Raw genomic sequence first — 13021 nt, 5'->3', positions numbered from 1 at the left:
AGGAATATGTCTACAAAAGAGAATTTTTAATTATGAAATGCAGAAACTTGAAACATAGTATGAATTCTCAGTCTCGTGCATCTGTGGTTCCTGGCATGCATGCTCAGGGTATATAGAAATTTATTCATCTGTGGTATGGACAGGTCAGTCTGTTCTGAGGCAGCTGGAAATTACATGTCCTGAGAAATCTCGTAGATTTTTCCCCAATTGCAGCCAAAGATAATACATGGCAGCTAGAGAATTTACAAGGCAATCCTACCTTTTTAGGTTGTAATGTAAGGAAGTGAGGTCTGACACAGACATCAAGAAAGGATATTGCCTAAATATTTCTATCCAAAAGGGATTAGTCTGAGAAATGGGAATCTTAAAGGGTGGAAGATAAAAGGGCAGAGGATCTTGTGGTTGTGCACAATGTCCAAATACACTCGCATACACACACACACATACTGTGCCTCTCTCACAGAAAATAGTCTTACTAAATGAGAAGGAAATGCTGCTGGATGCACTATGTCATTTTTTCTCCCCTTGGAGGTATTGTAAAGATTCTAAACATCTTTGCAACATACAGACCACTAGCAATAAAGAGACAGCTAGGGAGTGACTGCAGTACAAGTATATAGCATGTAGGGTCCATCAGTTAGATATTTATATGACCAATCTGCAATGAAGACACTACAAGTATTGTTGTTGCCATAGTTACAATGGCCTTGTGGGACATATATTGTATCACTTTTGTCTTGCACTTATTTACTACAGAAAGCAGTGATTTCATCTATTATTTATATGGTTCCTGTTTCTTTCACCACTTCATCTCCACTCTGCACTACCACACAGTCACTTAACTTTCACATGTTTCTTTGAAGGTGGCTTGTATGTTGTCAAATTAGACAAAAGTGAAAATGATACTAAATAATTTTCTACTGGAAAATACAAAGCTTCCCACAATCTTATGTGAAGAAGAATCCAGACTGTTTTTGTTTTTTTCTTTGTTTTTAAATAAACATAAATTCCACAAAAAAAAAAAAAAAAAAATCTCATCATGATTTTCAATTGTTTTCTGAGAGATGGAGTGTTATATTTACAAATGAACTCAGAGTTCAAGATTGTTCATAAGATCATGTGATAAAAATTAGAGGAAGTATTTGTTATGTTTATCATTTTAGTATTTAGCAATTCAGCCATCTTTTGATGAAAAACTCATTAAAGTCCTCAGGAATCATACTGATTTAATGCTGGTTTACTGACAACAGTAAAGTTGTATTGTAGGAAAGTAAAGAAAACAAGGAGAAATAAGTAATTGCCTCTTAGATTTATTTTATAGACTTAAAATATTTTAAATACATTAAAAATTGGTTGTCCACAATATTGACTAAAATATTGCCTAGAAATAAAAATGGGATTACAAAAAATAAAAAATAAAAATCTCCACATATTTCAGCACAGCATTGCAAACCTTCAGCCTTCTACAGAGCAAGCAAAGAAAAGCAAAAGTGCCATGCACTTGACTGATCTTTTTGTGCTGTGCTATGTGATGGAGAGAGAGGGGGCTCTGGGACAGAGCAGTCTGCAGGTTATGTGGAACCAGAACAAGGACACATTTGAGTACAGTTCAAAGCCAGAAGCTTGATCAGTGCATGCCTGCAGAGGGACCTAAGTTCCTCCTTCCCCCTTCATTTTTATCATAGTGTCAGGGACATACAGTCAAGAATTATTTCAACAGATGAGAACGACATTTCTTGTTCAGTTCTTGTTGTTTCACTGTGGTCTTTCAGGGCACAGAGTATTTTTGAATTGAAAGTATGTAATTGATTTATAAAATGACTTGCAGTGATCCTTCCTGGATGACAGGAAAAGCACATTAAAAACAAAAGCAAGCAAACAAACAAAACCCTACAAAGCAACAACAAAACCCAACAATGGTTTGTGCATCTGAAAAACACTGCTAACTTATTACAGACTCTTGGTGACCAGAGAAGCACAGGCACCAGAAGACGGTATTACAAGAAAGTGAGTTTATTTGTGGGGATGCCAAAATGAGATATGTTACTGTACTTCACAGGGGCAGAACTAAATCTGTGGGTGCCCATCCCCTCATTCCCAGTGCAGTTCCAAAGACCTGCAGAGGTTGGACACCCAAGCTGTATAAGTTATTTCTCCCCTACTAAATGAAAACACACTTAGAACATGGATGGAAATACCTATCCTTGATTCTGGCATGAACAGACAGCACAAGAAGTGAAGGTGTGGGAGTACAACCTTCAGAGAAAACTAGCAGGACTACTCAGGGTCCTCAGGTTCTCTAGGCATCACCCTGCTTGTTAGCAAAACCGAACTGCAAACCACCCTCTATCTGCTAAGATTGTTAAGAATCAGTTTAATCTTCAAGTCACACTTAAGTAGTTGGTGTAAGGCCTATCTCTTCTATGAAATGCTATTCAAGATTCTCCTCCAAACTAAACCTGCAGCTCTGTGATGATCCTGCAACAGAGAACAGGGCTATATGACTTTGGTGGCCAACCTCTTAAATCTAATGCCCCATCCCAGATTCAGGCTATATGAGGAATTCCCTTTCACACAGATCTTTGTGATCATCTTTGCAGTGTATTATCCCATCCTGTCAGATTTACTGGGAACATAATAAAGGAGATTCTCCATTAGAGATGGAGAAATGTCAACAGCCTGGGAGCAGGAGGCTGCCACCCAGGACAGTTGCAACAATGCCTGCACAGCCATTTTCAAACACATTCTTTTTCTAAGCAGCAAACATATTGGTGTCACTTACTCATCTTGACACTAAGCTGGAAAGAGCTATGAGGGCTGCTAACCTCAGCAGTGTCTCATTTCATGTGTGAGTAATAAGTCCATATTCCCTAGAGGGAGATGAATGCTAATGGTTTGAAACTGAGAGGTGCTGAGCACTTAAAGCCTCTGCTGAAATCATCTTCTAGTACATAAGACACCCTAACAATTATGGATGCTCCTACTGCTCCTGTGATCAGGACATAAATATGGTTCTATATTTTGCTGTAGTTAATAAAGGAGTTCCAATGTCTTTTACACAAAGGAAAAGTAATAATGTGGTATCATTTGGATGACTGCTTTGTACTGTTCAAATGTGCTTATCTGTTGCACTTAGCTGTTTTCAGTGAAGCAGTATCAAAGGGTTATAAATGGTCCACCTAATACCATGAACACACACGTGAATTTCCAAAAATTTTTCAAGTTATTTTAAAGTTCAGCTAAATATAATGTTTTTTTACCAGTTCATGGCAACCTTTCAGTGTGCTGGTTAAGAAATATATGTTTCTCTGAGACAATAATGTTTAAGATTCCTGAGTTCCAAGAGTGACAGCTAACAGGAGTTTTCTGTACATATTTTCTCCACCAAATTACAAAAAATTAAACTATTAGAATAAGACATCGTTAATCAATCTCCCTTTCAAGCAAAAATTATTTTGAAAAGGATTCAACTATTTCTTCAACTATTTCTGGAGAAGTTTCACCTTTCAGTTCACAACAATCCAGTACTTAACATTTTAGGTAACTCGTAAAAAAAAAAAAAAAAAGAAAAAAAAAAAAGTTATCATTTCACATGACATCATCACATATTCAACAATTCTGACTTTATTGTATTTTTGCAGTGTGATTTAAAATGGAAAGACAAATTTCTGTCTTAAGTCTGCCTAGAAGAAAACAAAACAAAACAAAACAAAACAAAAACACAACGTAAACATTTTTTAAGATGCTTTAAAAGCATTCAGAATTTCCCATACATCTAAAACCTTATTAGAAATTTTAATATATAAAAATTGGAAGATCCTAATCTCTGGATTTGAGGCTATTGCTCTCACAGAGGAATTCTCTTTACTACCATTTATATTATTGTCTATTCTTCTAGATATCACTCAAATGCTATCAAACTCTTTTTACTCTTGAGAAAGAAAGCTGAATTTTCTTAGATTCATAGTTTATAATTTTATCAGGTGAGCAGACAATACTAGCAATATTACAATGTTTTTGACAGAAACAACCTCAAGAGGGATAGGGTCGAGAAGGAAAAGACTAAGGACTATTTACATTCTTTTACTGCAATTTCTCTCTCAGAATAGACACAATCAGTAAGAGGTTTAAGCTAGGCATATTCACTAAGTTTAATTAAATATTGGCATGTCCCTCATGAACCTTAAAAAGTGAAGAGCCCTCTTAATGAAGAATTTCATTTAGCCCATAATGTCTGTTTTGCCCAAATCCCATAAATGTGCTTCAGTTTGTGCAGAGCACTGGGATGTGTGCATGGACAAAGACGTTGCCACCAGTTTCAACACGTCACATTCAACAAATGTCACATAGGCTTGTACAGCTAATGCTATTGGTAGACTTCTTTATAAATCTTCAGGACTTGCATTAGAGTGCTGTACCACCAGAAGTCACAAGTTCTTATTGTTGGAAATACTACTATTTTAAAGACAAATCAGCATAAACTAAAAGTAAGCAATAGCATTTTCCTTGATTTTCAGCAGAGTTAAGTACTTGTAGCTCTTCCTGGCTTCCGTCAGATTTGTGGGTACTCAGCACTTCTGCAAGTCAAGTCATTTTACTCAAAATTTCTTCTTCCTTTATATCGTTAATAGTAGCATCGTTTCTGTATGATTTTGATAGCAAAATAGAACAAGATTTAGCTTTTGGCCACATGACCTACTTTGGAGCTATTTAGTCAGTCAATTATTCTTTTGGCTTCTCTACCATTTTACAGTGTTAAGACTTTTTTGTTTTGTTTTGTTTTGTTTTGTTTATTTTTTATTTTTTAATTAAAATCTAACATTTTATTATTGCATAAGAAAGGTTTTATTTTTTTCCTTTCTGGCCCCAAAACTGGCAAGGAATTGTGACTACTTGGGGAGATATCATGAAAAAGAATTGACCTATTATTTATAAGACTTCAAGATGCAAGTAAGGCTTCTCTGTTATTATTGAATCTGAAAAAAGAGTAACTTTATTCTAAAACAGTCAATAATAAGAAGCTTTCACAGAGGTCAGTGGAAGTTTCTAAGCACTGTTTTTTTTTGAAATTGAAGTTATATATTGCCATACCTAAAATATTGATTTACGCTTCTGACATGGATAGTTGATTTGAACAATTCTGTTATGATTTGTGAAATTTTGCAGGGAGCAGATGAGAAATTGCTCAGTGTTGCAATATAACTTGAGGAGAAATTATTTTGGGGGGTGAAGCAGTATATCTCATCAATTCCTACATTGCAAACAGAAATAAATTTGATTGTAAAATGCCCTTTTAAAGTGATCATTAAATGTATAACTTAGAAGGCTCAAAGGTTACAAATTATAACTTTCAGATTTTTTGTTTTGAACTTTGTACTTTTTATCAATAAAAACAGTAAGTAGTATACAAATAAATAAATACAAATTTGTATACATGTATACAAATGAAATATATAAATCAGTGTAAAGAGGGCATTACCTAAGTTATATAACTGGAAGGCACTGACAAGTTCACTACATCCTGCAACTTTTGCAAACACAGTTCTCAAAATATATCCTCCACACATCACCAGAAACATCAGCCTGGGAGGGGTTCTTAATGTATAGAGGAGACAGAAAGCTAAGAGCACCTTTCTGGTGCTTCTCCATCAGCAGGCTTTTACCAGTTTCAGATTTCTCTCTCTCCACAGATTTCCCATCCCTACCCCCAAAACACTTTCCAGATCCTAGCTTGAAAATGCACTTTGTGATGTGTGGCAGATGTCAAAAACTTCTTTATTTTTATTTTCCACTAGTTTCTTTTTTTGAGGGGAAAAAAATCCAACAAAGAGGAAAAACAGCCAAGGGAAAGAGATTTCACCACAATGTTCTGTAATATGCTTCCCATGGTTGATTGAAAATAGAGTTAAGAACCTGAAGCTCATTTCTAGTGTTCCAGTCCCTTAATTTATATGTGTGTCTTCTAGGCTCAGGCCACATATAAGTTTCATTGTTCCATGTCAATATTCATCAGCTTTGGTCAAGTGTGCCATTAACCTTCTCTTTGGCAGCTTCTTCAGCATTTTACTATAAAACATTCTCCAAGGCTTCTAATTAAAGTCTCCAGTGCACCCACTCCAATTTATTAACTTGATTCTTGACTTGGAGACTCCAGACCTGAACAGGTAATTGTCATATCATAGACGAGAGATAGGTTCAGTCACACCTGTACCTAACAGAGATGTGAAATCATCTTCACACCTTTCTTACTTAATTTTCTCTTGAACTATGACAGGAGTACATTAATTCTTTTGGACAGTGACCTTGTGAGCTCAATAAGAACAACTTCTAATCATATAAATATCTGCCAAAAACTATGCTCTTCATTCAAGTTGCTGTGTGCAGAGTTCATATACTTCTTATTAAAGACATTTTTTTTTCCCCTTTTTTTATTTGATGCGGGTCTTGAATTCTGACCAGGTTCATAGGAGATGTTCTTTCCTATTTGGCAATCCCCCTACTTCTCATAATGGTATCTAGTATCACTGCTTTGCAGAAGAGTCTGTCATATTTCATTGCAGCTAATGTGACCCTTAAAGTGCTAGGTAATTTCATAGTTATTTCACTATCTTGTCTTGCATTATATCATAATGTTGTTAGAGAGTGTATGTTGAAAATCCTGTTGCAGTATCAGATTAACTGTAATACCCATTTCACAACTTCTCTGACATTAATTCTCCATCTCAAGTCTTTCACAGGAGAAAGCATCTGACTATAAAAGAAAAAATATAAATTAATGAAGAAAGGGGAAGGGGATCAAATAATAATAATAATAATAAAGTAAAAATTGAGATAACTTTATTTAGATGCCTCAGTTCATTTTACAAGAAATGGGGGAATGCAGGCCCCTGCAAATAGGGCTGACAACTGCCTGAAAATCAAGCAAGCCAGTTGGCAGAAACTACCAGAAAGGGGAGTATGTTTAAGTCATTCTTTCTTTTAGACACCTTAGATGCCTACACACACACCTTAAGTTCCTATACGAGTGCAGACTTGTAACTAGAAATTAATTCACTCAGACTCCTCACTTGTGTATTCAGTATGAAGGAATGACTCACAATTCTTTAGACATGACCAGGGAAGGGTTGCCCATTTTTTGTATGCTGCTGTGTTGGTTAAAACACTCAGCCAGGATGGACCTTGTCAGTATGAGACTCACACTTAATTTCCTGCTTCCCAGACAGGCACTTCACAGCATGACTCATTTTAGCTAGTAACTTTTTAATGTAAATTGCATCTACAGTTCCAGAAACAAAGGATTTCTCAAGCCACAGCCTCCTTGTCTGTGTACTCTAATCTCCCTGCCACAAAGTCAATGTTTCTCATTTCATCTGTGTCCATGCTCATGCCTTGAGGTTGTACAGTACTGCAGGTTCAGAAAGCAAGCTGCAATAAACCCAGGACCAGGGCTATGTTGAGGATTTCTGAAACACTTGAGAGTTGTTCAATTCCTACTGCCTGGGTGGTGGATGCTCTTTCTCCAGCCATGATGTCTAACTAACTCAGGTTTCTCTGGGTCATGGGACATCCAATATTGGAACCCAGGGTGGTCAGATACAGGTAGGATCCCTTAGCCAGCTCACTAATCTTGTTTCCCTTTATAAGGGGAGAAATAGATATCCTGTATCTGTTTTAAAGATGGAAGGATCTATTTTTCTGAAGTGCCTGTCAATGTGTATTGACTAGAATGATGAATTTAAATGAAAAAAATGTACTCAGACCCTCACCTCAGCTGCAAGACCTGTGAATTTTAGGCACAGAAGAAGCTTTCTGCGAAAAAAAAGCTTAGCTTCTCAAGGAGCTAATTGGGTTAGGCAGTTTTTTTTTTTTTTTTTTTTTTTTTTTTTTTTTTTCATTCTCTTATTCTCTTATATTAATTTAGATGTCTATATTTTCTCCTCATGTTGCCCTGTTGATACCAAAGTGATTTTTATTCTGAATTTGTCCAGATTCTCTATGCAACATAACAAAGACAAGATAATTTCTTTGTCCCTTGCAGCACTAAATTAAGCTAAAAAAGCATGACAAAATAATGATCTTTTCTAGCAGAGCATCATCCTTAAGCACCTTCATTATTTTATTTCTCCATTGTACTATAGAATAGCCTCCTATTTTCTGAGCTGAATTCTACCATGTAGGCCTCAGTGTACACCTTTTAAGTGAGCTAAAGGATGTACTTTGACAATTACGGATGTTGACCTCTGTAAGACCCAACTGTTACATTACAGAGGATTAGTGTTCTCATAATTCCTATTAGAAAAGTTAAAATGGATTAAATGGACCAGGTGCTGCATTATTTGTGCTGATTTTGTTCTTTCCTATCTCATATTATCTTGTCGACTTGACTTTATAGAGGGCTACCTCAAAAGAAATACAATTATAAAGGGAGAACTGAAATTAGCTGATTTGTTGACATGCCAAGCTAGTCATTAGTATTCATACTGGGAATATATATATATATATATATATATATATATATATAATGATCCTGGAGCAAAACCTGTGAACTGGAAAACTCTTATCTCCAGATTTAACTTAAAAGACAAATCTCCAGATTTAACTTAAAAGACAAGAAAATAATGAGAATTAATCTTTTGTTCTCAGTAGATGAGATGAAGATATCTGACTCTTGTAGAATAAAACTTATCCGTATAAATTTACCATGTTTGAAATAACTGTTTCTATGTACCAGATTAATGTCTAACTTTGATTGCTAGTATCTGCAATGAAAATTAACAGATATTCTTATACAGTTCACCTTAGACAAGCTGATTTTTTTCTCTGAGAATAATGCACAAGCAATAACTATTTTAGTCAATTTATCGGGAACATACAAAAGATCTGAATTGATTTTAGCTTTAAGAAAATTATAAAATAGCACTATGCATCATTGTTCTATTACATGATGCTTGAGTTTGTCTTCAAGGTTAAATACATTCAGTAACAGGGACTGTCTGTCCCCACCATTATAGCAATATACTTGCTGTGTTGAAGAGGGAGAAAATATATTAAATATACATACAGGATCAATTTTATTGGTGTTTCTTCAAGGACATCTACCATCTCCAGATGTGGAATTTGGGATTATATATTTTTGTAATTCAAAGGTCATCTTTCTAAACTATAATTCAGGTGAAACAAAGGATTTATGCATGGTAGGTGTTTCCTTCAGCTCTGTTTAACATGTTTGGCAGTAATTCTCTTCATTTGTCCAATAAAATCTAACAGAAGGAAACTGTATCTGAGCTGCCTCAAGTCAGAACCATGTGTGATCTTTTCTTCCATTAAAATAGCATAATCTCCCCTCTTTTCTGCCTTCTGCAAGACATCCAGAAATTCTTAGCTGTTGTTCTCTGCATGCTTTTTGTTCATAAAAAAACAGTAACTTCTGATTAATTAATCTGGAGTTAGTATTGCCAAAGATTTTCTACTCTGAATTATGGAGACATTACCTTTTCAATTTGTTTCTCAGTAGATTTTCTCTCACTTCAGATCAAGCTTTCTACACATTTGGGTAGAAAGTTAGAGCTTTTGCCATCTGTCCTGAATAAGTACTGCACTTTGGTACACAGAATCCCAACTGTCTATTTTTCCACTATGAGGAGAAAGTCTATCAGAAGGCATGTGTTCCTCTTGTTTTCAAAACCTAAATTCTTCTAGTTCCTTTAACCATCAGCAAATAATAGTAAACCTCAAGCTTTGTCTACTTTCTCCTTTATACAGATGGCCATGGGAATTATGTTTGGAGATTTGGATGCTATGTAGAAGAGAAGGCTTGTGGCAAATGTTTCTTTTAAAAGGTCTGACACAAAGCAGGCAATACATACGATTTGAATACAATGTTGGTAGAAAAAGTACATTTAGTCCACTAAACTGTCAAAGAACCCATTAGGAAAATCCACTGGGAGATAAATAAAAGTACATCGTAATGATGCATTTCTCTCACTCTGGGCAACAGAAAGTCCAATACTCTATACCTCTTCAACAAATGACAGAAAAAAATCAGTTTTTTGCTTACAGCTAACAGGCAGTGAGTCATAAAAATGACTGAAGTATCATTTTCCTGCTATGAATAGAAAAAGCAGAACATGCAGCATTTGTGAGCCTGCAAAAGGGTTAAAAATATACAAATAAAAAAAATATACAAAAAAAAAAAAAAAAAGAATATAGACAATACCCACAGAGCTAAAAGATTTCATGCAAGGCACCTGAAGAATATTTGTCTTGACTACATATGAGTTTATATTTGCCCCCAGCTCAAATGCTTAATTTTCTTTTATTTTTTATTTTTGGCTGATTAATTTTGTTTACTTGCTTTTTAAATGACCTAGCAGCTTATTTCTCAACATTTATGTAAGATATTTGGAGAGAAGTAAATTAGAAATTATGAGAATGTGCAATTTCCAAAAGAATTGAAGATGGAAAGCAAGCTACTTCTAATTACCATTTATTTAATTTAAAATTGGAAGCAAAGGTGACACTTCCTGGAACAGCTAGGTAAAAAATGAATAGTTAAGGGCTAAATACAAGACCGTCCTATGCTTATGTAGCTGACTGTGGCAAACCTACTGAAAATTAATACTACAAAATATGGGTGGAGTAAGTAACACAGGAGTCAGAAAAAGATGTTTCTGAAACAACAATTCTTGGGAATTATATAGTAAAACTATTTCACAGTAGCACAATCTCTTATTTCCCAAGTTAGAATGAGCAAGACAATACTACATAAAAGAAATGGTTATTTATAAACCAAATCAAGCACAAAATCCTTCTATAAAAACTACTTAATCCCCGAAGAGAGTTACAGCTTGTGTCATAATATTGCAATTTTAGATATATAGAAAGAAATGAAAACTTTATTATAGAATTCAAAACATTTTTATTTTTCACAAGCTGTCTTCGTATTACGCTTATTCATATAAAGTATTTAAAATTTCATCCACTTAATCATTCCTATGAAATAACAAAGCAAAAACTCTTCATATCAAGGGTCAGCAGGTCAATGACCTAAACTTATATTTAAACAGAAATATTCTGATATCTCAACAGTGAGCATTCTCGAATCCAGTAAAATAGTTTCTCAGTAGTTTTGTAACTCTTTTATTTAGATGCCTAACAATGGATTCCCACAATCACTAGTTTTAGAGCTATAAGTCAAAATTATAATGTTATTGAAATATCTATGTAGCAGCTCGATTTCTATTTCCTTTGACTTGTAGGGAGACTCAGATAAGCTACGCTACCAAATAAATATATTCTTATAATTTTTAGAAATTCATCCAAGAAAATGTTTATTTCAAAATATTTCTCTAATACCAGGTTGTATTTGATAGTGTTATTTCCCCTGTTCATCTGAGGTCTATCTTTAAAAATAGGTATTTTTTCCATTAAAACATCAAAGTAAAACAAAACTGCTTGGATTACCAGGTTTAGTTTTTAATCTGAATGTAGGTTGTAAATTTACCATGTTTTTGATGTGGATAGTAAATCTCACTTGTACTACAGTACATCACAATTCTTTTGCTGAAGCACAGCTGACCCAGAGTAGAAGGACCCAGAGAAGAGGTATGCCAAAGAAATATGGATGGAACTCCTTGATATTTTCTAGATAGGATGAATCAGAGAGCTTCTGAGAGAGCATGAATTCCAGAAGTCCACACTCCAGGAGTCAACAGTCTTAAGAATAGAAATGGTCTCATCAGCTGGCAAGTCACTCTGTCTCATTCTGGCTCTTTAAGAAAGAGTAAAATGGGGAAGTGAAGGGAAAGGAATCAGATATATCTATACAAACAGATATATACAATATAAGTATTGCAGAATTTTATATATATATATATATATTCAGATTTTTGGCATCACAGATGGCACTGCTCTACCATTTCAATGGTTATATGAAAACAGTAATCTTATAGCATAAAAGAACATGATATTTGCATTAGCATACACATAAAAGCAGGATAAGTCTACAAATGCAGAACATCTTTCAGTAAAAGTTATGCAACATGTTTCAAGATAATTTTTCTTGAATGTTGACCTCTGAGTGAAGTGAGCAAAAACAAAAACAAAAGACTGCTTGCAAATGCTGCATCAAGAACTACAGCTGTATCTGTAGCAGCAGAAAGTGATTTTTGAGGTGTTTCAGTGTCTGAAAGAATGGAACACTGTACTGGTGAATCAGTTTATGCTGCACAGCTTCTGTCCTGTTGATCCCCCATCAGCTGAACTATGGAGAATATTCCTTCCCCTCCGTTATGTCCCAAGCACACCCAAGCATAGCCTGGAACAGGCTAGTTGGCCCAGGCCCCAACTGTGCCACGAAGCATGCTGACAGCCTGTATAGACAATCACATACACACCAGTGTCTGTGTCCATGCCTCTGTCTGTATTAGGCTATTAGTGCAGACCCAGAGAAAATTGTCTCCATAACTAAAGGCTGCTTTTAGGCTTAACACCCTCTTCAAATATTGCATCTAGTATTTGAGATTTGCCATGAGGTGGCAAACCATTGGTGGCTGCCATTTGAGGTTTGCATTTGAAGTGGCATTTTATGTTAGGCAAAAGAGAACTAAATAGCACGTTATGCCGCCTTTGATTTTCTGTGGCAACCTTAGGAAACCTTCATCCTTAAATAATGGAATGGATGAGAAAATATAGGGTCCTAGAATACTAATTTTAAGGGTAGATTCAATATCAAATAATTTGAAGTGTTAGAAACAAACCCACTGAGCCCCCAAGTGAAATAGACACAGGCTAAAAATCTTCATATAATCTAAATACTATTTATCTACATGAATAAATGCAATACAGAAGATGAAACACAAATCTTTAAATGGATTCTGAATATGTTATTTTCATAATCATTTCCATGCTGCATGGAAATGACTTTGAAAGTAACTTCATACATTATAGTCTTTATTTTAAGCAGATAGCACAAGAACACACAAATAGTCCCTTCACCTTTCCGCTATGGAGTATAGTAACA

The sequence above is a fragment of the Oxyura jamaicensis genome, chromosome 2 (assembly GCF_011077185.1).
Source record: "Oxyura jamaicensis isolate SHBP4307 breed ruddy duck chromosome 2, BPBGC_Ojam_1.0, whole genome shotgun sequence".
NCBI lineage: Eukaryota > Metazoa > Chordata > Aves > Anseriformes > Anatidae > Oxyura > Oxyura jamaicensis.
The sequence above is the reverse complement of the archived record's forward strand: the minus strand, read 5'-3'. Positions refer to the sequence as shown.